The sequence below is a fragment of the Vidua macroura genome, chromosome 1 (genome assembly GCF_024509145.1).
Source record: "Vidua macroura isolate BioBank_ID:100142 chromosome 1, ASM2450914v1, whole genome shotgun sequence".
Lineage (NCBI taxonomy): Eukaryota > Metazoa > Chordata > Aves > Passeriformes > Viduidae > Vidua > Vidua macroura.
The window spans coordinates 38,553,856-38,577,522 of NC_071571.1; the positions used below are offsets into that span (position 1 = coordinate 38,553,856).

The 23,667-nt window shown below is 40.6% G+C and overlaps 1 protein-coding gene across 3 annotated transcripts in view; it reads right to left on the reverse strand.

The window, feature by feature from the left end:
• The window catches only part of THRB (thyroid hormone receptor beta), a 155,643-nt gene extending 132,230 nt beyond the window's left edge, over positions 1-23,413 (reverse strand). For 2 of the 3 annotated variants that reach the window (XM_053982749.1, XM_053982767.1), the window contains exon 1: positions 23,334-23,413. The gene's annotated coding sequence lies outside the window, so the exon portion shown is untranslated. Of the gene's footprint in view, positions 1-23,100; positions 23,174-23,333 lie in introns of those variants that run through there. The other variant, XM_053982758.1, reaches the window with a different exon arrangement.
• Positions 23,414-23,667: the final 254 nt, after the last annotated feature.

Sequence of the window (23,667 nt, forward strand, 5' to 3'; positions counted from 1 at the left end):
TTTCTACCTGTAAGGCATGTGCCCTCCCTTAACTCCTATGTATAGCATGTGTCCCAGTAAATTGTCCCAATGCAGTTCAAAACTGTGGCACAGACTGCATGATTTGAGCAAGAAATGGCCTTCAGCTCTGCATACTGCATATTGCAAGCTATGAAAAGTACCTGAAGAATAAATAGAATGGAAATCTGACATTTGAAAGTCAGTGAAAGCAAGCTTAAAGAAAAGAGTTATTTCTTCTTATTTATGGGACTCTATAAGGATTTTAAGGTGCATTGTACAACAACGCCGTATAATGATCAGGCCCTCAATTCTGCTGGGAAGTGTTTTTCGAATGGCAGTTTTGGTTGCCAATATAAGAAATATGCAATGAAACAGGTATTTCTAAAAAATGGCTTTGGAAAATGTCTCCCTGTGACCACTATTTAGAGCAAATATAAATCTTCACTTAAACTGAGTTATATTTCATTATTGTCTGCAGCTGCCTAACTTCTCTTCATCTTTTGTGGAGAGGTAGTGGAAAACATTGTTAGTGACAATGACATCATTTGCCAGTGATAACCAACTATGAATAAATTCAAAATCTTGTTGAATCAAGGTTTTCTGCCTAAGCTAACAGGATAAAAGCCTTAAGAAACTATATTTGCTTTATTTTCTGGAGCTAAGGTCAAGTATGCTGAAGATTCAAGGGGTTTTTTGAAAGGTGGAATAGGGCTAAGCTCCAATTAAGAGACAAACTGAGTAAGATATTTGTTTAGGAGCTATGTAGTAATGTACCAAACCCAATCCATTGGAACTGCCTTTTGTGTTTATTTCTACCGAAGAAAAACAGAACAAAAAGAAATCTATCCAGGTATTCATATTCAAAGCTGGATTCATGCACACTTAAAACTTTTGAATGCACAACTAGCAGACAAGGGGAAAGTGGTATTTCCCTCACTTTGGATGCTCCATAGAAAAGGCTTAATTTACACTTTTGTATTTTTAGAAAGATGGTATTTGCTTGTTTCTTCCAGTATATCACAGATAATACTCAGCTGCTGGGTTTATGAGGTATTTGCAATTGTAACTCAACGGACAAATCCTTTGTTATAAAGAGAGAACAAATAATGGGGATTTACAAAGCTGTAATTATACTGAGAGGGTTTATGCGTAAGGATGTATTAAAGAAATACTATACACAAAATAACTTTTTTTAAAAGAAATCCTCTAAGCATGATCACTGCTTATAATAAGGGCTCTTTTACCATAAAAGGGATTTTAAATGCATGTCATGCTAAAGGATGCCTGCAGACTCTGCCAAGCTCCCCTACATAGGCTGAAGTTGGTAGCGTATACCTGTTTTACGGTTAGCAAATGATGATGAACAAGCAGAGCCCGAAACAAACCACACTAAAGGCAGATGATGCACTCTGGCAAGCAGCCAAAGCACGTCAGCTGCTGCAAGCCTTGGCAGCGAGTGGGGAGCCGAGCCCAGAGGTGGAGCGTGCCATGCCCAGCAGCCGCACTGGGGGGTGCAGGGCAGGCATGAGCAGGACTGCGGATCGGGGAGCCCACCCCACCTATAGATCAGGCTCCTGCAAGGACACAAGCACGACTGACAACACACCCATTAAGCAACACACCACCAAGGACAAAAACCATATTTTTGCCTTTGCCCTTGTCCATCTGGTCATGAAAGGCACTTGGACACACAGGAGCAGGATGCTCTAAACCATGGGGGATGCAGCCAGTATTTTGGATCTCCTGCTTCACCAGCAGCTTCCCATGGACTGGTGTTCCCAGGCACCAGAGACCTGTGGCTGGTTGCACAGCATTCTCCAGGGGACCCGCTCCAGCTATAGCTGTGCCCTGAGGATGCTTTGAAGCTGGCTGCCAGCCAGCTTGTCCCAACAGTAAGAAAACACAAAAGCAAAGATAACTTCAAGCATCCCACTGCCTGAATTAAAGATGATGTTAGGTTTCACTTCAATATATTTCATGAGCAGAATGTAGTTGAGAAGTTATTTTGCTATATGATGCACATTTTTTATTTAGTAATGGTCACCACAGTTCCTACTCTTGTTAAGTCACAATGATTTCTACATCTCCTCACATGGAGCTGGGAATCACAAAGTCAAAACATTTTGTAAAAATCTATTCTGAGATGGTTTTGACCTTACTAGCTTATTGGTAAACTAGAATGGAAGAATCTGACAATTATTCAAGAAAATACAGTAAATAAAATAGTAATTACTTTCCCAAACCTCTTCCATAAGATCAGTGATTCATTTTCCTAGTTTAGATTTTTAAAATAACTGATTATTGGTATCAGTAACATGCAATTCTGTATTGGTTTTTTAAGGTTATACCTGAACATATTGGAACAGTTGCCAGTGCAATGTATGACCAAAAAAATCCACTGCTTGATTATTAATTGCTTTTCTGGAGACAGACATTAATTAGATGGTCAGGGGAATTCCAGATCCATGCAAAAGATACCAGTTGCACTAGCAATCTGTTTCCCAGTTATAACCTTTTTTTCTTAATATACTAATTGCAATGTTTTGGCTTCTGGCATGGGTCCCTGAACCAGTCAGGGCTGCAGGAAGGCAGTGGGACAGGAATGCACAGGGAGGAATGAAGTGTTAGGAGGCACTTGGAGCAAACCCAGGGCACAAGGGGGTTGAGTGGTCCCAATTTGACTGGAGGGAGGAACGGGCAGCATCACCTCTACTATCTTTCCACAGCAGCATAGAGCTAGTTGTGATAGGAGATGCCCAAAGCCTGCTGCAGAGGAGGGGAACAGGAAAATGGGGGACAGAGGCAGAGGTTCATAGTCTTCCAGCCTGATCCCCCTGATGCAAGATTCCAGATCCACAGGCAATATTAAGACACTAAAGATTCTACTTTCTCTCTTTTCCATTTCATTCAGAAAATGTTTTCATAATTGTTTACTTTCCTATTTAAAAGGAAGGAATTCAAGTAGTGTTTGAGCAATGCTTTCAGGCACATGGTGTGATTCTTGGGGCTGTCCTGTACAGGGCAAGGAGCTGGACTCCATGATCCTTGTTGGTCCCTTCCAGCTCAGGATGTTCTGTGAGTCTGTGGCAAAGCAAGTGAATTTAACACCTAAGCTACAATGGATTAGAAAGCCACATTTTCAATTTTACAAACCAGAAGAGCTTTTGCTACATATAATATTTCAACTTTGGTGTTTGACCCTGAAATTAAAACAAAAACAATCTGCGATTTTTGTATTTGGGATCAGTCATATGGACTACGTAATGGAAAAGCTCTATAATTTATCTGAATCATTATTTTATTTTGTTCTCTCATGGCTGCAATTGTTCATTGTTAATTAGATCCAGCCACAACAACTCATTGTGCAAAAGGCATACTCTGTTTTAATCAAAATCTTGGATGGCATTTTGGATGGCATCTTTAAAAAGATGGACAGAACACTTTCTGGTTTCCTCATCGATAAAGAATCAAAATTATTAACTATGAATACATCTTCCCCTGGATGCTGGCACTTACTATCAAGATTAATTGATGAGCAGCTCCTTGTTTCATGGAACTATTCTAGATTTCCTTCTGTTTTGTACCTCCTTTCTTCATTCAGAACAGCAATGAACTGAAAACCCATAGGACACAGCCATGGTGAACTCTCAAATAATTTTTTAATTTCCATTTTATGCTATGATGAAAATAACGCTGTAAACACAAAATATGACTGTGACAGTCTCATCTATCTGAAATCAGATCTTTTTATCTATAACGTTCAAATTATTTTTGCTTATTTTTGATGAAATTCCTGATTGTTTTAGCAGTTAAGAGAATTGGCCAGTGTTTGGGAATGAAACACACCAACAAGCGCATGCTTATGGACTGCCTTCATAGATGTATTTTGGAGACAATGTACTGGTTCAGATGATCCTCACTGGTAGTTACTGGTGACAAAAATCTGAACAATGTTTCCTTGGCAGAAATAAGCACAGCACACCACTTTTATTTATCAATATAAATTGTCATTCGATGAAACTTTTGATTTTGATGCTGCTGCTTTAAGAACTATTGCTAGGTCTTACATTTTGCTTCGTAAGATTTAGTTTTTTCTTTTATGCTAGACTGCTTAGGAACTTCCTGTTAGAGTGAGTCCAGAGGAGGCCATGAAGACGATAAGAGGGCTGGAAAACCTCTCTGATGAAGACAGGCTGAGAGAGTTGAGGTTGTTCAGGCTGAAGAAAAGACTCTGGGGTGACCTTGGAGCACCTTCCAACACCTAAAGAGAGCCTACAAGAGAGCTGGAGAGGGACTTTTTACAAGGACATGTAGAAACAGGATAAGGCAGAATGACTTTAAACTGAAATACAGTAGGCTAAGATAAGATATTAGAAGGAAATTCTTTACTATGAAGATGGAGAGGCACTGGAACAGGTTTCCCAGAGAAGTTCTGGATGCCCTAACCCTGGACATATTAAACGCAAGGCTGGATAAGGCTTTGAGCAACCTGATCACGTGGAAGGCATCTCTGACCATGGCAGGCCCCTTCCAACCCAAACCATTCTATGATTCTGTAATTCCATGAAATAGTCACAAAATCAGTGTTGTAAGTGCTGTATTCAGAAAATTACAGGGGATTCTATGCTGCAGTATACAAAACAGTGGAACCTAACACGCTGTCTAGCTATCAGTTATGCCTGCTTTCCTTCCCTTTGCATTAATACAGGCAATAATAGCACAATTGTTTTATAATAAATGACATTATATCATAAATTACACTATCATCACATTGTATTATGTAATTACAGATAGACGTAAAAATCTGATTGATTTTAATCTTCTAACTTTTACAAACTATTTAAAGCTTTCAAATCTAATTTCTTATTAAATCTAATAAGCTCAGTTTGCACATACGAGTCGTGATTTTGGATGCCTGGGCACTTCTCTGACCAACTGAAATGTCTTTAATGGAATCTTGTTTCCAGTAAGAACCGAATACAATCTTTCAGATGTTTTAGGTTATGCACTCTAAAATGGCCTTACGCCAAATCATGAGTCACTTCTGAAAATTTAAGATCCTGTATCTAGTATCAAAACCCAGCAAAAAATAAATTCTTTAACTATTATCAGAGTAGAACCATAATCTGGAGAAAATGAAAGACCACTCTGGCTAGTTTCTTTCCTAAAGCGAAACAAAACGCAACAGTCAAGGTTTTCAACTGGCCAGTTAAAAACAAATAAACACAAAAATAACCCTCTATCTTAAATGGAGGAAAAAATATTGTAGATTGCTCACAAATTAAACAATTTCTGCCTGTGTTTCAGAAAAAGAATCATAATAGCAATAACAAAAGTTTGTCTCATTTTTTGATATGGTACATAATGCTACATCAGCCCATTTCAAGTACTGTGCCTCTAAAAATTTAAACTAAACATATCATATTTTTACCACTGCATATAAATGCTAAGGATCAAAATCCCCAAAATTTACCTAGTAAAATTAGCATAAGTAGCAGTTTGCCTGCACAACACTTTTAAGAATTGACATTCCAAAACTCTTAAAATTATGCTTTGCCCTAAGAAAATACACTGAAAAGCAGAGACTGATGAAACAGCAGCCTGCTTCTTTGTCACACAACTCTTATATCCATAATTCCAAGTAAGTTCTGCGAAGTGACTGACAGACCTAGAGTTTCAGGGGGGAAAAAATCAACATAGCTGAAATTGTGTTGGTTGAATGCTACAGCACAACAGACAGCAGCTCTATATGCCAGCACAGCAGGAAAAAAAATCTCAATTGCTTTTAATAGACAGGCATTTAGTGCAACTAATATAATCTGGAGTGACATTTTCCCCTGTCTATTATGTAAGCTGAAAGCTAAACTTCTGCTTTTATACAGTATATTGCCTATCTTCAACACACTGCCTTATCAGCTTTCTCTCAATTTTTAAGGTATTTTAGTAGCAAAGAAGGGGGACTTATCACATCTTTGAGATTCCTTCTTAATACCCTATTTTCTTCCATTCTGTGTTCATGTTGCCACACATACAGGCTTCAATAGGAACTGTTCTTTGTTCAGTTAGTACAGTTCATACCCCATGTCTAAAAACCTGAGAATTTTAACTCTCCACAGAAAATAATTTTAAAAGGTAAAGAAAAATCCAGGACATTCAAAGTAAAGAAGAAATCAAAAGATGAAACAAAGAAAAGATGGAATTTAAAAACTCAAGCGCAGTCAATCCATTTTACCAGCATCATTCCCTAATACCTCTTTTTCAAAATTTCAGGAAAATAGGAGAAAAAGCAAGGAAATGGGTAGTTAGAGACATCACCATTTTTATATCCCAGGCATCTTCTAGAATGTGTGAACATCTACCTTCGCAACAGCAATTATCCCTGAGAAGATTTTCAAAATGGCACTCAGCAGCAGCCTTCGAGAGATCAGAACTTCCCGCAGAAAGAGCAAGACAGATAATGATAGACTTGCTCTACTAAAACAGGAGTTTATGACTCCAAGATACTTAATAATTCTTTTCCAATCTTTCTGTCCATCTATCTGCTGTTACTCACCTCTGTGCTGCCCCTGGAAAAAGCTGATAACTTAATCAGTAACCCTTTCAAGATAACCAGCTCCGATAAACTGACTTGTCTTTAATGTATTTTGATAGACAAATAAAGCTGTCTAAGTGCCAAGGAGTCTGCATATTTAAGATTCAGTTCTTAAAGAAGCAAGTGATTAAAATCTAGTGATTTTGCAAGACAAGTTCATAAGGGCTATAAATACAACACATAGCATCAAAAGGCCTCACCAGCCAGACATCTGAATACCAGAAGGAGACACAAGGCATAAAAGAAATCAAACCTTCAAAAACAGCATACCAAATTGATTAGGCAACACTGGAAGAATGAGTCTTACAAGAGACACTTTATTGTGTATATGTGCCAAACATGTTTATGATTTCCCTTAAAAGACCTATCTTGCATTATCCTGGTAGTACTTCAGGAGTTCGTGTCCCACCTGCCTTCCCTGTGTATCCCACAATAAACAACAGTGCCTCCATTAGAAGAATGTCCCTTCCAGGTACACATCACCTCCCGAAAAGGTACTAAAAACATCCTACCCCAATGCTTTCAGAGCTGCATCATGAGCAGGAATCTCTGACTTTCCCAGCCTGAAGCAGGAACATTCAGCCTATATGCACAGACAACACTGCAGAGCTTGTTGGACTACCTATGGGTGCAAGAGAGCTCTGACCACTCACCCAGCTCTACAGACCATGATGCACTCTGGAAATCTCCCCCTCTCACTCAGAACTGCAGGTCTGCTGAACCATGCCACTGATGCTACCCCGTGCATCTGACAGAAAGCCTCCTCCATGTGAAGCCTTCTGCTGGGAGCGCAGAGGGGGATGTAAGGCAGCGGCAGGCACAGCGCAAGCTCATGGAGCACCCATGGTGCCATGGCCAGGAGGTACCAATACCCAGCTCCCCCCTGACACAAAATCCTCCCATAGACAGAGCAGAGCCCACGAGCGCCCCTGCGAGCCATCCTGACACAGGATCAAAAAAAATGTTTGAAAAAACCTTACAAGAGGACAGAAATTTATGAAATTGCTAACAGATTCACTCAGAAACCGCAAGATGCCCATGCAGGAAGTAGACTGGAATTTCAAATATTAAATATACCATCTACCCTATACCAGACAATGCTCTTCATTTTCTATTGAAATTTAGTACAGGGGCTGAGACTTCCTATGCCCACTAGCTGGAGAGGGCCATGAAACCAGCAATGGCCCATGCTCTGCCCTTTTTCAGAAAATAGATGCTGAATGAGAAAATCAATGGGAAAAAAACAACCTTAAGCTCAGCACAAAGGGATTTTTTTTTTATTACAGCACAAAAAACACATGGCAGGGGCATATTTCCATTTAGCTTTCTTTGTGTTGGTTCTTTTTATATCAGATGTTGTGTTGGTTCTTCTTTTATATCAGATGCTGAGCTGGTGAGGCTGACAGTCATCTTCATTTACCTGGCAGACCCCAGCTGCAGGTAAGGTCTTTACATCACAACAGTGCTGCTAACATATTCCCTCTAATTATTTTTGCCCAGTATTCTATTCTCCAGGTCCAAAAGGAAGGAAGAGCTTCAAACACCTGGAAGAGGTGCCTCTTCCTAAAGAGAATAATCCAGCAAAACTGCAATTCAGAATTAATAAAGCCTCACATCTTTTCTGCAGAGGCTTTTTAAGTCCTATATGCAAAGGAGAGTTTTTAATTTATCAGGCAACAGAAAGGGAAGGGCTTTCTACTGGGTGATTTTGAAATTCTTGGTCAAAGGTTAACTTCATTTTTAACTTCAAAGTACAGAAAAACAGGGAGGTTGAAAGAATACAGTAAAACTTCAGAGGGATATTTCCAACCTGAAACCAGGCTATGACAGCAAGTATAGCTGCCTTCTGCGCTACACCTTTCCTTGCTCTTGGTTTCATAGGCAGTTCCTAAGAAGGGAAAAGGCAAAGTCCATTTGGGAAAGTTTAAAATATAATCAGATTTTTCTGGCTGGGAGCACCAAAGGTGGAAAGGCAGTTTCACTAATTAAGATCTGAACTTCTGCTTCGACTTCAGTTTTTCATAATGTTACTGGATATTTTAAAATATGGTACTCATTCATTGCAGGGTGCAGCCCCCGCAGGGCAGTGAGTAATGGTTTTACTCTTGCTTCAGTACTGGCAGCAGCATGTTGGACTGGAAAATGAACCTCTACTTCCTATCTATTTTTATAATCTAGTTATCTACCATCTCCTAAATTCTTACCCCCATATGCACACTAGAAACAAAACATCTAAATCTCAGTACTATGCTGAAATACGTTCACAGCACTGCCATTGACAGCTCACCGGCGACTATGACTTGTAACTGAGGACAGCATTTGGCCCCAGCCAGTACATCTGTAGTCTGTATGAAAAATTCATGAGCTAAATCTTTTCACTTCTTTTATAAACAGGAGACAAAACGAGCGAGTCATCACTTAGTCAGCCAGGGAATGATTCAAAATCTAAACCTAGGATAGTATGTTAAGGAAAGGAACTGGTAATAGATACAAAGTATATTTTCTTCCCACAGCAGGAAAAAAAAAACAAGATTAAGTTATTCTATTTTATGCCAATTTTTTGTTGCATCCATTAATTGAAATGTATACAATAGTAACTAAACATAGCAGTAAGATGCCAGAAAAAATAGAAATCTGGAGTATTATATGCCCTGATATATTTTGCTGCAGCCCTGGAGTCGTACATGTTACTGAGCCCTGGTTTATTTGCAACCTTTCCTGTTTCTCGAAACACAAACACTACTTCTGTATTTGTGACTAGCTCTATATTATGAGGTGATATTAGCTGAGGAGGTGACAGCTGGCAGGAACTTTTGATTTGAAGGGTCTCTTTCTAACTGATACACACAGAGCTCTGTATTAGCTCTCACAAGATGCACTGTTTACTAAAGATGATTACCCATGAGTAAATAATGAGTCATGATATCCTCAAAAAAGCAAACATACAGAGTTAAAGAATAATTTCTAACAAGGGTAACCAGACAGCACTGAAAATTGAATCACTTAGGTGCATTTCTCCTAATTAAGTGTTAAAAACCAGAAAAGCTATAGAAAATAGACATAATTATATAAAAATATGTTGGAACATCTTGAAAAGACCGTATCTCTTTTCATATGACTGTAAAGCACCATTTACAAATGGGTAACATACAAATAGGTAAATTCGGTCTTAAATATATGCAGGTACAAACAGAAAAGCGATTTTTATTTGGACAACACAACACAAACAAACCACGGTAATTTTGTCATTCTTGATGGATTACTACTCTATCCTTACAAACAATTCAGACCAAACATATTGGAATTCAGGCAAGAAAGCAGCACAAATTTAACACCATAATTATAATAGGGATGCAAACTGCTCATTTTTATTTTATGTTATCAGGTGACTTCCTAGCATTTTGGGAATTTAAAGTCAGGAAATTCATCTCCAGACGATCACCGACAGTGGTGAAATAGTCTCTCCTTCATTATTGCTACTTCCATTTGCATCTTATTTCTAATGCTACCTTATACATTTCTAAAACCATCACTAGGATCCAAAAGTTCCTCAGGGGAGTATGATGACAGAATGAGAATTATGAAAAATAAGCTTACATCCACCTTTAAGGCTCTTGCTTGAAACAGTTTGCTTCCAGCCATTCTGCAGAGCCACCCAGACACCTGTGAAGCTCATCAGCAGTTTTAGAAGACAAATTAAATTGAATCTAGTGATCCTTATGACTTTGCAGCAGCTGAGAGTGGTGGGTCTGGAGTAACAACAGGACTTAAAGACATACTCATAAACATACTCTAAGACATACTCGTAAACATACTCCACTGGAACTGTGACTTTTCATTTAATCTTCTGAAATGTTTCCTTGTAAGGACTATACTAGAACAAGCTGGATTCTTAAAAAAAAAATAAAATTAAAAACAATAAGGAATTATGTGAATCTAGGAAAAACCAAGCACCTAACTTGCTTTCTTTGTGCACACTGCAGTATTAGAAAAAGTTCGAGTTGAAATGGGCGTTGTCCAAATGTTAGGACTAATGCTCTTTATTTGACGTGCTACAGTCTGAAATTAAGGATATCAGGATGTATTTGAAAATTTCATGAGAATGAAAGAGTCCCATTAGATTTCTTTGCACTGAAAAGCACCATGAAGTTCTACCATGACACCTCTGCTCAAACCCAGGTATGACCACCCCATTTTGGGGAGTGCTGCCCAGCTGGGGTACCAAGCAACTAGAGGGAAAAAAGCTGGTAATTCTGACATGGAGACAGGGCTGCTTTTCCCCCCTTTCTTCCCTGTCTACTTCTCCTAGCATTGGTCTTTGAAATGCAATCTCTTGTGCTGTGACCAACCTACAATCTTCATATACTTAGTCACAGTTTGGATTTTTTTATTTAAATTAAGTTTAACTTGTGATTTTAAATCACAAGTTTCACAAAAGCTATTGTAACATTTTAAACAGTGTTTCTTTTGAGAAGAACCAAACAGCCAGTGAGATGGCAAACCACAGCATGGATCCCACAACCTAGCCTGCAAGTTTTCTAAATTACAGACACACTTCTGAATTAGGGTCGCATATAACCTGCAATTCTGCAAGGTCCTCCTCCTTTTCTGGCTGAGTGGTGACTGTTAACATCACTGAAAAGGCACCAAGTAGCTTTAGCTGCCAATGCTCTTAATAAGAGAGATGACACTTCTTCCCTGACAATCCACAAACCTTAAAATACTACCAAAAAGAAAAGGAAAAAGAAGAAAAGATCAGTGCAATCAGAGCACTTCAACTAGAATAAAGACTCCTTTAGGGCACTTTAACTTCCAGTCTGAAGCTTAAAGGGAAAATTAAATAAAATCTAAAATGCCACACAGCGCTTATAAGATTGCATATGCTTACTTTAGGCAAATACCACTGAACCCTATTTTTGCTGTATCTTGCTTTATATTATTGCATATGTTTAACTAAGGAAAAATATTACACTTAAATAAGGAAATACTTCAATGTATTTTCCTTCCTCCTTTCCATGATGGAAATGCCCCATATTCTCAATGTTGTTACACTAGAGTTAAATTAGGTCAAAGGCATTTAGTGTTCAAAACTAGAACATATCACTAATACCAAAAATTATCATGGAAGAGGGGGCTTCAGTAGTGTTCTAGGACTGGGCTTGTATGAGCTACAGGAAAATGGTACAAAACTGAGAAGAGCTGGGATAGCTGCAGCATGACACCATGACCTCTGTTTACAGCCACAAATTACATCAGCAAAGTGACAGTGTTCTGAGTGACCCTGCATTGCTTAATTTTCTCTCTCTCTTTTATCATTACTGTGCCTGTCTTCACTTTACCAATTCTAGTAATTTCCTCCAATTTGATAACAGTCTAACCAAACACATACTTCTACACGTCCAAGCAGAAGACCCAATTTTACTGTCAACACAGCCAGATCAAAGCAGCTAACCTGTTGTGGAAACAGTAAGGCCAACACCCTAATAATGCCCCAATTTCTTCTGTTAACCAAAGAGATAAAATTATTCTTAATTAACAATGTGTAATTCAGCAGAAACATAACTTGAACATAAGTGCTGAAAGAAAGTGAAATTCATTAACTAAAAAATACAATGCATTTACTCCCAGAAATTCAGCTATGGATCTACAAAATGTTCAGAAGATATAAAAATACATGCTATGCTGCACAACCAGAGATAATAGGACAATACAGTATCTTAATTCAGTAGGTTTTGCTCTATTTGTTGAATTACATAATGTTGATTAGAGGACATTAGTTTGGATTACAAAGAGAAGAGCATTAATTGCATCCACTGACATATAGGAGTATAAGGAGCCTTGAGTTTTCACAAACTTTCACCAAGTTTTTCATAAAGATATCAGTAAACATGAAATGCAACAATATTCAACAATGAGATTCCACATTATAATGGAAAAAGAAAAAATAAACCAAAACCTAAGGTAAAGGTCTGAAGAAAAACACATAAGAGCATGGTATAAATTTAATCCCCAAATTAAGGTATTAGACTTGCCATATACACAGATGCAGATGGCTGGGTATACTGATTCCAAATTTAGCACTGTAGATAAAATTATTTCCATCTTAAAAACACCCTGTAAGCAGATAATTTTGCTCACAAAACTGTTGGGCTTTGGAAAACAGCAAGCTTGTATCACCTACCTTTATTTTTGCCTTTCTCCATTCTCCAGCCGTAATAGCCACTGAAGACAATCTCATTAAGTTTCATTTTGGAGTCCTGACCTCGGTTTCAAACATTGCAGGAAGACATGCATTTATTTAACATATGTAATGCTGACCCAATTTTTTAAATTATTGTTGGGATCATTGCTTTTTCTTTCTGATCTTTCCCTTCTGGGCACTACTTAAGGTCATAATCTGCTTGTAATACTGACTGAGACTTTTTCACACGGAAATGAGGCAGTAATTCCACTCCTTTGATATTATTAAAAAGGTAGCTTGTTCACCACTGGGAACATCATTGCAGAAAACACATCCAAGTAAACTAACAGTATAGTACCAAAAAGACTGCTGGCATCTGCTGGCTATAACTTAGTAGCTCAGATTTGCTATGCTGAGACAGAATATAAAAGGTGTGACACCAGATATCATTTTTTCTGACTCAAAATGCATCCTCCAAAAAAATGGAAAAAGCATGTAACAAACATGAATCCCGAAGATTATCCTCAAAACAGATAAGCTCAGCAAAAGTTAAGCAATTAAACTCTGACTTCTGTCAGATCTGTCCATCTGCTTTCCCCACTTTGTCCTGCTCTCCATATGGGAAAACAGGTGAGGTCTTGAATTACTCATATGTAGCTCTCTGTAGTTTTGCCCACACCCTTCTTCCTGTTACACCATCACCCAAGTGTTGTGAAATCTGGAGCTCCGAACAGAGATTGCCAATCTTAACTTCACACAGCAATAAGTAAAGCTCAGTCCTATTCTATCACATGCCTTGCAACCTCTGCCAGGTTGAATCTCTCAAATTCTCCTTGCCTAATGCTCTTTCTGGGTTTAAATATTTCTCCTCTTAAAGAAGAGAAAAACCCGACATTGAGGTTTCCACAATCCTAATTTGCAAATTGTTTCAAGCTCTTTTAGATTAGATTACCTTCCAAAGCAAACAAAGTAATGCCATACTACTCTCATGTTCCAAACACAGACCATCTTAAGACTGTGCAGGGCTCACAATGCCTTTGCCTCTTTCAGCTGCCCATGCTCACACAAATAGATTTCACAGACTCCATGAGATCTTTGAAAAAGTATGGGATGTTCTACCCATCCAGAGCTATTAAAAGGAGCAAGACCTAAAGAAATATTGACAAGATTAGGCATGATGTATAAGCAAACACTTAGCAAGAAAACATTAGAAAAGAAAATCAGTCTGTAGATTTGATCTTGTAGATCTGAGCTTCAGTAGTAAAGGTCTCCCTTTACATATCTTTCTTGCACCATCAAATAATTAATTCAGCTGCAGACTAGTGATCATCAAAATGGACTACAGCTAGATTTATACAGTCACGTTTTAAAGAGGCTTGGAGTTGAACTCCACAAAGAGGAGGCCAAGCTTTTTGTCTTACTGCACACTATGTTTGCACAGCCAGCAAGCAATACCCTGTCAGCAATCCAATTCCCCTTTTCCTTCTCTCTCCACCATAAATTGCTGATTTATGGAAAAAAAGCTGAGGAAATAAACTATGTTAAAAATATTGAGAAAATATTTTTTTTCAGGAAAAATGCAGCCTGCACTGTTATTGTAAAACACAGGTCAAACTAATGTGAACTTATATTATTGGCATGAATTTCTAGCTGCCATTTGTGGATGAGCTCTAACTATGAGCAAAGGTAAAGAGATGTCTGGTACACACCTGGCTGCCAGCCAGTGTCCACACTGGTCCCCACAGGGCTGCCTCATGAGCAGGTGTAGCAGTAATGGGAGAGCGAAGACTGCTTGAGTTCAGGTTTTGTGGCTGCAATTCCACCACTTTCTTGCTTTCAGAACTTGGGCTTCTTTCTAGAGAGACAAGTAACCCTAGAAAGAGACTTCTGAAAATGCACTGGGAGCCAAACTGGACAGCAAAGTTTGAGGGAGAGGGGAGGGCAAAGGTTCACAGAGTAGTCTGCTTACGTAAATTTGGCTCTTTACATTTACATTTGTATGAGCAAAGTATAATCAGAAAATTACTACTAAACAGCAGGCAAGTCCTGGCTCCTTTCTAATCCTATGATTCTTTCTATGGGATCAAAGGCAATGATCCTGAGAATTGGCCTCTTATGTGCAAAGGTGAGAGCATGAATTCTCTTTCTAAGTTTTAAGTAAGCTCATAACTCTAATCTGTGCATGGAAAATGCATTTATAGCACCTTTTAAAGTTACAGAGGCACTTCAGTTGTTTGTGTAGACAGAAGCAATATGATTTGCTCTGTTAATTTGGTAAAAATTTATAATTTTTTTTTTTTACTCTCCTGAATTTATTATGGGCAAGCCTGGCAGACCAGCTTAATTTGAAAGTGTGCTCTACACTTTCCATTGAATGAATCTACCTTAAATTATTTTGTATTTCACTCAGCTCTATCAAAGTGATCTGCAATTCTCTTTCAAAGCCTTTTCAGAAAGTTTCAGTCAAAGAATGCCTGAGGCTGGAGAGGACCTCTGCAGACTGTCCATTCTACCTCCCTGCTCAAGCAGGGTCACCTGCAGCAGGTTGCCCTGGACCATGTCCACCTGTTTTTTAAGTATCCCCAAGGATGGAGATGTCACAATGCCTCCGGGGAACCCGTACAAAGAGTCATGCTATTTCTGCAGAAGTAGCAAAGGAAATGTTTGGGGTTGGGCTTTTTTCTATATGCAAAAATTTAAATTATTTTTCTTTCAACTACTTGAATTCTATTCCTTGGAAGAGAACCTGTAACTTGGCAAGAAAGGACCTTATGACAAGGATGAATCCTGCTGTCTCAGTGAAAATAAAGGTCTAGTCAAAAAGGGAAATTGGGGTAGAGGGGCTTGTCTAAGTTTATTTAACTTCACAAACCATTTCTCATAGTATTTGGGAAAAAAAAGTTTCATCCAGATTCTGGAATTTACAAGCTATCAGGTATTTCAGATGTTAAACCATCTGAAAACAGAAGGGAACATATTCTATATATGTGTGGTTTTCCATGTACATGGTTCCATGCAGGGAAAGTGGCACTGAAGAGAAGCCACTGCAGAGCCAAAGCAAGGAGACTTACCCATGTCACTGCAAGCAGGATGGAGAGATGAGGATAGTTAGCTCAGGGAACTGCTCTATAGAGACAGCATGACCAGAGCCCTTCCTCCCTTGGGAATTATAGAATCCGGCACTTTCTTTTCCCCAGGTCATGCTATTCCCGTTCGTGCCTAACCTCCAAGCACAGAAAGCACTTCCCAAAACTAAGAGAGTGCTTTGATATGAGGTCTGTTGAAGAGATAACAGTAGAAGATCCTTCTGCCTTGCAAAACACACTCCCACCATCCACCCACTGGAAAGTCATGGCCAGAATGGCTGCAAGCGCATTCCCCGCATCCTACCCTGAGAGTGGCAGCAGGTAAGATTCATCTTCTCTGGGCAGAGGATGAAAGCACACAGGCTTCCTAGGAGGCTTGACTATCAGAGCAGTCCCTGGGTTCTCCCAGAGTTCAATGCAAATGAAGACAGCTGCCATCAAGATGGTATCTTGTGCAACAACTTACTCGGGCAAGAAAGAAGGCTTCGCGCATTTTGGAGGCTACAGAGGCTATCACCATTTTTGTCCAAGTCTCACAGAACGGATCAGTGCTTCCATACACAGCCAGCAGAACTGCCAGGTAGGGGTGCCAAGGAGGGAGATGACAAATGGCAGTGGGACTGAGGACAAAAAAAAAACCCCAAAGAACTCAATACTCAGTAATGCAAAAAGTTAAGAGGCACAGGTTCTGGCCAACACAACGGCAAGTGGGACTCCTGTCATTGGCTTATCCTGTCTGGTGGCAAGAAGACCCTGTAAGAATCAGGTGCATGGCAGCTGCCCTCAACATTGGCTAGATTCAGAACTGGAGCAACTGACAGGACGTTCTGAGGGGAAAGAAGGTCAAGGATGCTATCTCCATGCATAAGACTCTTCAAAAAAATGAAATGTCTCTAGCATCCCTCTGCCATTTCTGGCAAAGGAGAAAAGTGCGAGGTGTCTGAGGCATGGGACTAGGGACAAGCAAGAGAAATAAAGAGAGCTAAACAGTTTGCAACAACTAAATACAAAGTTGGGAAATCAGGTTAGATACCTTCATGGTGTAGAGGTGATTTTCAACTAAAATTCACAACCAGTGAAAAATTACTGTTGCACATGTGTAACACACAGGCAAGGACCACATGCTCACACTATTCTACATAACCAGTTGTATTCCCTGTGATCTGATCTCAAGTTTCTTGGTTTCAAATAAAGTTGAGAGGAGGTGTAGTTTTCAAGGATGACAATTATTACATAGGGCTAAACACCCTGAAAAGCGAAGCAATACCATCTAAAGCTTAGTTTACCTGCATATATTCAAAGATGCCTGAATTAAAGCTGCATATCAAACTCTAATTCTGGTATTTCTTCTCCTTTCTTTAACCTTAATAATCAGCAATTATCGCAGTTAAATAGTTGATCCAAGTCCTCGGATCCAAACTGTTCTATTCTGGTCACATAGAGAATTTCAATTAACTAAATCACTTCAGTAAGTCACATCAGTGAATCCAACACAACACAAAATACACGCAGTTCAGCACTACATAGGAAGTACTCTGTGTTCCAGACACAATTTTCTCTATATTTTTAGACATAAAATTATACTTTAATATTCAATTGAAGTAATTATTTTGCTTTAAAAATTAAATTTGCCACAAATACTCTGGAGGGGAATATTCTTTTAGTGCCTACGTGTGTGGTCATGTATATTCTGGAATTACATGGATACAACCCTGAACAAACCCTTTCCCTGTTTATCTAACTGGATAATGCATTTCACCTTATCTTCTTTTAATGAGAAAAAAATGCAGTATGGAAACTAAGACACCTAATTTATAAAAGAAGGCTCAAGATAAACCTCTTCAATTTCCTGAAGGGAGAAACACAGTTATTTTAAGCCTTATACATAAATGCTACAGCTCATAATTATACTTCGAAGCACCTTGTACACAAACATGCCGTATCTTTTTTAAAGATGTATGAAATATTAAAAATAAAACAGAGCCAGGGACAAGTTAGTAAATCATGGAAATAAAACTGTTTTAATGTAAAGCTAGAAAACAGAATAAAATCACATGAAGGCAATCCTACCTGTCAAAAGTTGCAAGAAGGTAGGCAAATGAACCAGGAAAGTTTTTGTGCTAAAGGTCAGAGGAAAAAAACAATGCTAAAGTTGAAATAGCTTCAATTTATTAGTGGTCACTCTTTCCACTGGTAGGGAACCAAGCAGCAGCACTTCACACCCACCAAAGTACAGCTGGGCTGGAGCAGGTGGCAAAGAGCTGGTATAGCAGAATCAAGAGAAACAATGCAAAGTAGTGAGTGGGAGCTGTGGAGATAACAGGATACTAAAGGGGACCAAGGTGCAAGACCAAGTCAGGGGAAGAAAGATGTGAAGGTCTACAAATGAAACTGTAAGAAAGGAAAAGGCCCACAGTTCAAGAACCTTGTACAGATGTAGATGACAGCAAACATGACACACAACTCAAGGAAGCCAACTTGCAATGGTGATGAAAACAGCTCTTCTTATCCACAGAAGAATATTTTTCTTGTAAATGTTTTGAGAATGGTTCATCCATATGCATGTCACTCAGATATCAGTTAGTGAGTAATTGTTCAAGGATCCAACTACTTACATAGTTGACAGATACTTCTAATTTTCTTCAAAGAGCTCCTTTATTTTCCTACACTACAGCTGTTGCAAAGCACATCTTACTGTCAAACAACATTGGTGCTGTACCTGTGGCATGCAGTTCATGCCAAACAATTCCCATTAAGTATCCAAGAAGACACTCAAACATCAAAAAAAAAAAAAAAAAAAAAAAAAAAAAAAAGCAGGTGAGCAGCATGAACTTCTGCCTGAGATAAAACATTGTGTATACGAACACACAAGTGATTTGGTTCTACGTGTACCAACTTCACCCAGAAGAAGAAAGACTTACACTTGCTTTGACTCTAAATACACTTGATGAGACATTGATCTTCTTGCTCTGTTTTCTACCTTACTGTTAGGCAGCTTGACAACCAGTCCTTTTATTTCTTCCAATGGAAAACCAGAACCCTAATTTATTGAGTTGGGCTCACCAGAGGACACAGAACAGTTCTGCAGTCTAGAATCATCACACCACTTTCATGCATATAATCTAATAATAACATAAGAGTATTTTAGTTCATCAGTAAAAATTATTACAGCTTCTCTATATTTAAGACACTTGAGTATATAAACTGTTTTTAAAACTGTGGTTTAATCCTCTATTCTTTCATTAGTTCACTAGTTTCACAGGATATTTAATTTCTAATAAGCTAAAATAGGTTAGAGTAAAATGAGAATTTTTATGACCAAAGGCATTCAAAATGGAAGACTCAGGTTAACTTTTGTATGTCAAATAAACCATTTTATTTGCTTTCAATTCACTCCTCTCTAGTTTCAGGCTTACATGCACTTTGGCAGTGTGACAATACACTGAAAAAGTTAACAACAGTAACAACTTTTCCAACCAGTCTTTTTACTGGCGTTGTCCCCCTACCATGACCATATTTAAATTAAGTATTTGTGATGAATAGTGGAAACAATCTCATTCACATGTTGTGAATTAAATGAGAGAAACAACTTATGCAAGACTCAATTACTTTATTCAGAATGTCCTCTTGGACTACATACAACTGATGGAATAACACAGAATTAAAGGAATACAATTGTTTAACCTTTACACAGAAATTTATAGTCTGCCCTTGATTTTAATGACAAAGGCTCTCATAACACATGCATTGTTTGTTTAGTTATCCCTGTACAATACATAAAATCCTAGTTCATCCCTAAGAAGGGAGATTATTTCTCCACTGCACCATTAACGAAAAGTTTAAAAAATGACAGCAGCAGTACTGCCACACTAGTGGCCATGTGAATCATTCTGTTAGCTTTTTTGATGGGATAAATTAAGCCAAGGAGTTCCTTGGACTAAGACTTCCTCACCCACCCAGAGGCATTCTTTCAGTTAAGCAGATAGAAGGAAAGCACCTTGGTGATTTGGCAGAATTCTGTCATATACCTGAAGAGTTGCCAAACAGCTTTTATTTATTTACTTAAATGAGGCCATGCAGGAGAGAATCTAGGACCACATACATAGCCATTTCTGATATCTGGAACGAAGGGAACAAAGATGACCTGTAGAACTATCAGGAAAATCCTTCCTGACTGATCCTCTGACCCTTTCTGACAGAGAATTCACACATTTAGATCCTGGCCATAATCTCTGCAAACCCATGGCATGGATGTGCTGCCTCAGTCCCTGCAGGTAGGTGGAGAGTGCCCCAGCACTATCTCCACCTTTCCTCCAGAGGCCAGATTCTCATGTGTTTTGGAAATCCCACAGGAAAAAGGACAAGATGGAGAAAAGATGCAGCTCTGCACTGCTACCCTGCACCTTGCAGTACAGCTCTGCTTTCTGCCATGACAGCCATCTCTCATTTAAGAGCAAATTAGTTTGGCTGGGAAAATTAGCACTTTCCAAGTCCTAGAAGAAAATCCAAGGCATGAGGGCTCACCAGTAATTGTGCTTCTCCTGCATTCCCTCATCTCAGGCTATTTACCTGAGCTTCTTTCACATGCATGTCTCTTTTGGCTTCTTCAACTTTTAGTAACAAGCAAACCCCAAATCAGTAAACCAGAATATGATGATGGAGAGATAATGAGCTCCAGAATTTCCTTTTCCAAGAAGCCAAAATTCCTGGTCTCACCCTTCCGGTGGCAAATGAGATTCTTGCTGGAGGACGTCCTGCCTCAAATCAGGTGAGGTTTTTTTGAGGTTTCATCCCTTGACTCCCTTCCAAATGGAATCAAATTTCAAGACAGGCTACACTAGACAAACTCTGACAAACTTCCATGATTTAAGTTTAGCAGTCCTTCTCCTCCCTGCTTTCTCTTGGCTGGGTTTTTACATATAGCCAACGGGAAAAAACCTGCTCATCATCAACAACAGGGAAGCCAAGAGAGGATATATGCCAACCACAGGTATGTGTTATTCTGCAAGCTTCTTCACAGAACACCAGTATCTGTTATCACTAACAACTTTCTTCCCCTCACATTTGTAAGAAAAAAAAAAAAAAAAAGGCAGCAAACAACCATATACTGGACTAGGGAAGTACAACATGGTCATCAAGAGAAAGCATGTCTTATGACTTCAGATGTCCAACTACTGCAAGGTCTTTGAAAAATACCTGAAGAAATCTGTCTTCAGTGAAAGGAGCCTTCAACAAAAGCACTTTCAATTTTTCCAAAATCACCCATGTCATCCTCACAGAATAGGAAATTATCATATAATAAAATTAATGCTGTAGTATGTAAGACAGCAAATAAAAACACCACCACTTTCTACTAAGCAAAAGAACATTCTCACAAAGAGACAGCACACAAAAAAATTGACATAGTGACTTGGATATGCAAAGAATTTCAAAAGGACTGAACAATTTGGAGTAGCCATGATGTGCTCAACACCAGCTCATACAAGACTTTATCCAAAACCAGTAAAAATCAATCGCAGATTTTCCATCAACTCTAAAAGACTTTGGTTTGAGCCCTTTCAGTTCTGGAAATCAGAGTCCACAGAGTTAAAAGCAAATGAAAACCACAGCTAAATCCTGTGTTTCCACCATGGAGCCATAAGACATTTGAATTCCCATCCAGCAGCAGCACCCTTGGTTTCACAACTGGTACGTCAGGACTAGATTATTCCATCATTAGCAAGTAACAATGGAACACACCAGCTCATCCAAAGGTCACCAATTCAAATAAACTGGAAGAAGGCTGAGACTAATTTAAGGGTCCTGGGATTAATATGAAGGGTGATTTCATGCCAGTTGGCAGAAAAGAAAAAAAGCCTTGTCAGGAAGGAAGTAGATATACACAAGTTTTGTTGTTACTGCACCTTGAACAGCTGTCCTATGAGAAAGCGAAGAGCTATACTTTCCAGTGATTTCCTCCAGCTTCTTCATTTTAAAAATGGCTATGCATTCAGATAGCTGTGATATTTAGAGTTCAAAGTAAGGGACAGAACTCAAGCCTCTCTGTGAGGCAATGCAACTAACGAATGCAACTGCATTGATTATGGTAAAATCTCCTGAAAATTACCTTGTTATTACAGAAATTTCTTGTAAAAGAGCAAACTCTTTGCTCTGTTGTTTTGGTTTTTCTTCTCAAATGTTTATTCAGAAGGGAAAACAGGAACCAAAAAATCTAGAAAATTGTTTCAACACACAAGTAGTACTGAACTGTAAAAGGAAAACAAACCATTTTTTACAAAAATATCCAGTCTATCAATTATGCAAGCATATATTTACGACAGACTAAGTTCTGTAAATAAACGTTAAATATGTTACTGTAACTAGCAGATGGCTCAATTCGAATGCACGAATTTTGTGTTAAAATACTAAAGGGAACACGGCTTATACTGTAGAAAAAAATGTCCCGTTTGCCTTCCTGGTCAGACCTGGTATTTATTACAGCATTTTTAACCTGTGTTTTGCCTTCCTCCATCCGGATCACAGGAGGGTAAACAAGGTTTCAGGGGACCACGGGGCTATGGAGCTCCTACCACTCACCAGAACAGGTGCGATCCTTCCTTCCTACCGGCACCCGGCCGACAATTTTGCCTTTTCCCTTTTACTAGAACGCTGCCTGATCAATCCACCCACTACAAGCCTTCCTCGTCTATATTCAGTTAACAATTAACACATTTGGCTCTTTAACTTCGCGGATTTCTGTCGTTATTGTCGCCGCCGCTTTAGAAAGTCAAATAGAAAACTTCAATGGATAAACTCTTAACGGGGAAATACCACCTATGCTGCAAACATAAATAAATCAGGAAGCGCCGGCAGCCGCCGCTCCCCCCGCCCGGTCCCGCCGCCCCCCGCGGTGATGAATACCGGCGGTGCCGCGGCTCCCTCCCTGCCCTCCCCGCCGGGCCGTGCCGCCGCTCGCCCCCTGCCACCCCCGGATGCTGCTCCGGGCGGGCGGCGCGCCGACGGGCCGGCGGAGCTCTGTCCCCGGCAGCGTTTGCGCGCCGCTGCCGCCGCTCTCCCCACGGGTGACGGCTAAATATAGTGAGCGGCCGGGGTGCGCGGCTCGGCTCCCCCGCGCTCGCCCCGCGGTTCCCCGGGGGCGCTCCGGGACGCCAACCTGCGGGGCCGGCACCCCCTACTCGCCCACGCCCGCGGTCGGGCGCGCTGCCCGCCGAGCGGCAGCCCGGGTGACTCGCGGGACTTACCGGCGGAGCGCAGCGGAGCGCCTGCCCCGCGCCGCTCGCCGCCCGCCCGGGCGCGGTGCGGTGCGGTGCGCTGCCTCTCGCCGCGTCCCTCCCGCCAGCCGCCGTCTGGCTGCGGACGTGACCTGGATTCCCCCCGCCTGCGCCGCCGCCTCCCGCGGGGCCGCGCACACGCCGCGCCGCGCTGCGCCCCTCCGGCCCAGCCCGGCCCCGCCCGCCCCGCCGCCACCGCTCACCTCCGGCCGCGGCGACCCGACCCGCCTCGCCGCGCCTCCCCGCCGCCCCGAGCGACGCGCGGCGGAGCGGAGCCCAGCGCCGCGTTACGCAACGCGCCCCGCGGCCCCTCCGCACCGCGGAGAGGGTCGCCGGTAGGCGGGCGCGGGGCGGAGGGAAACCGCGGCGGAGCCGGAGCCGAAACCGCCCCCGGCGGCCACTTGTAGCGCCGCTGGAGCCGGGATCCCCGCAGCTGCGCCGCGGCCCCGCGGGCGGTGCCCGGCAGGGCGGGCCCCGGGGCGCCGCCAGTGACCGCTTCGCCCCGGGGGCTCGGGAGGAGAGGTGCGGGCGCGGCGA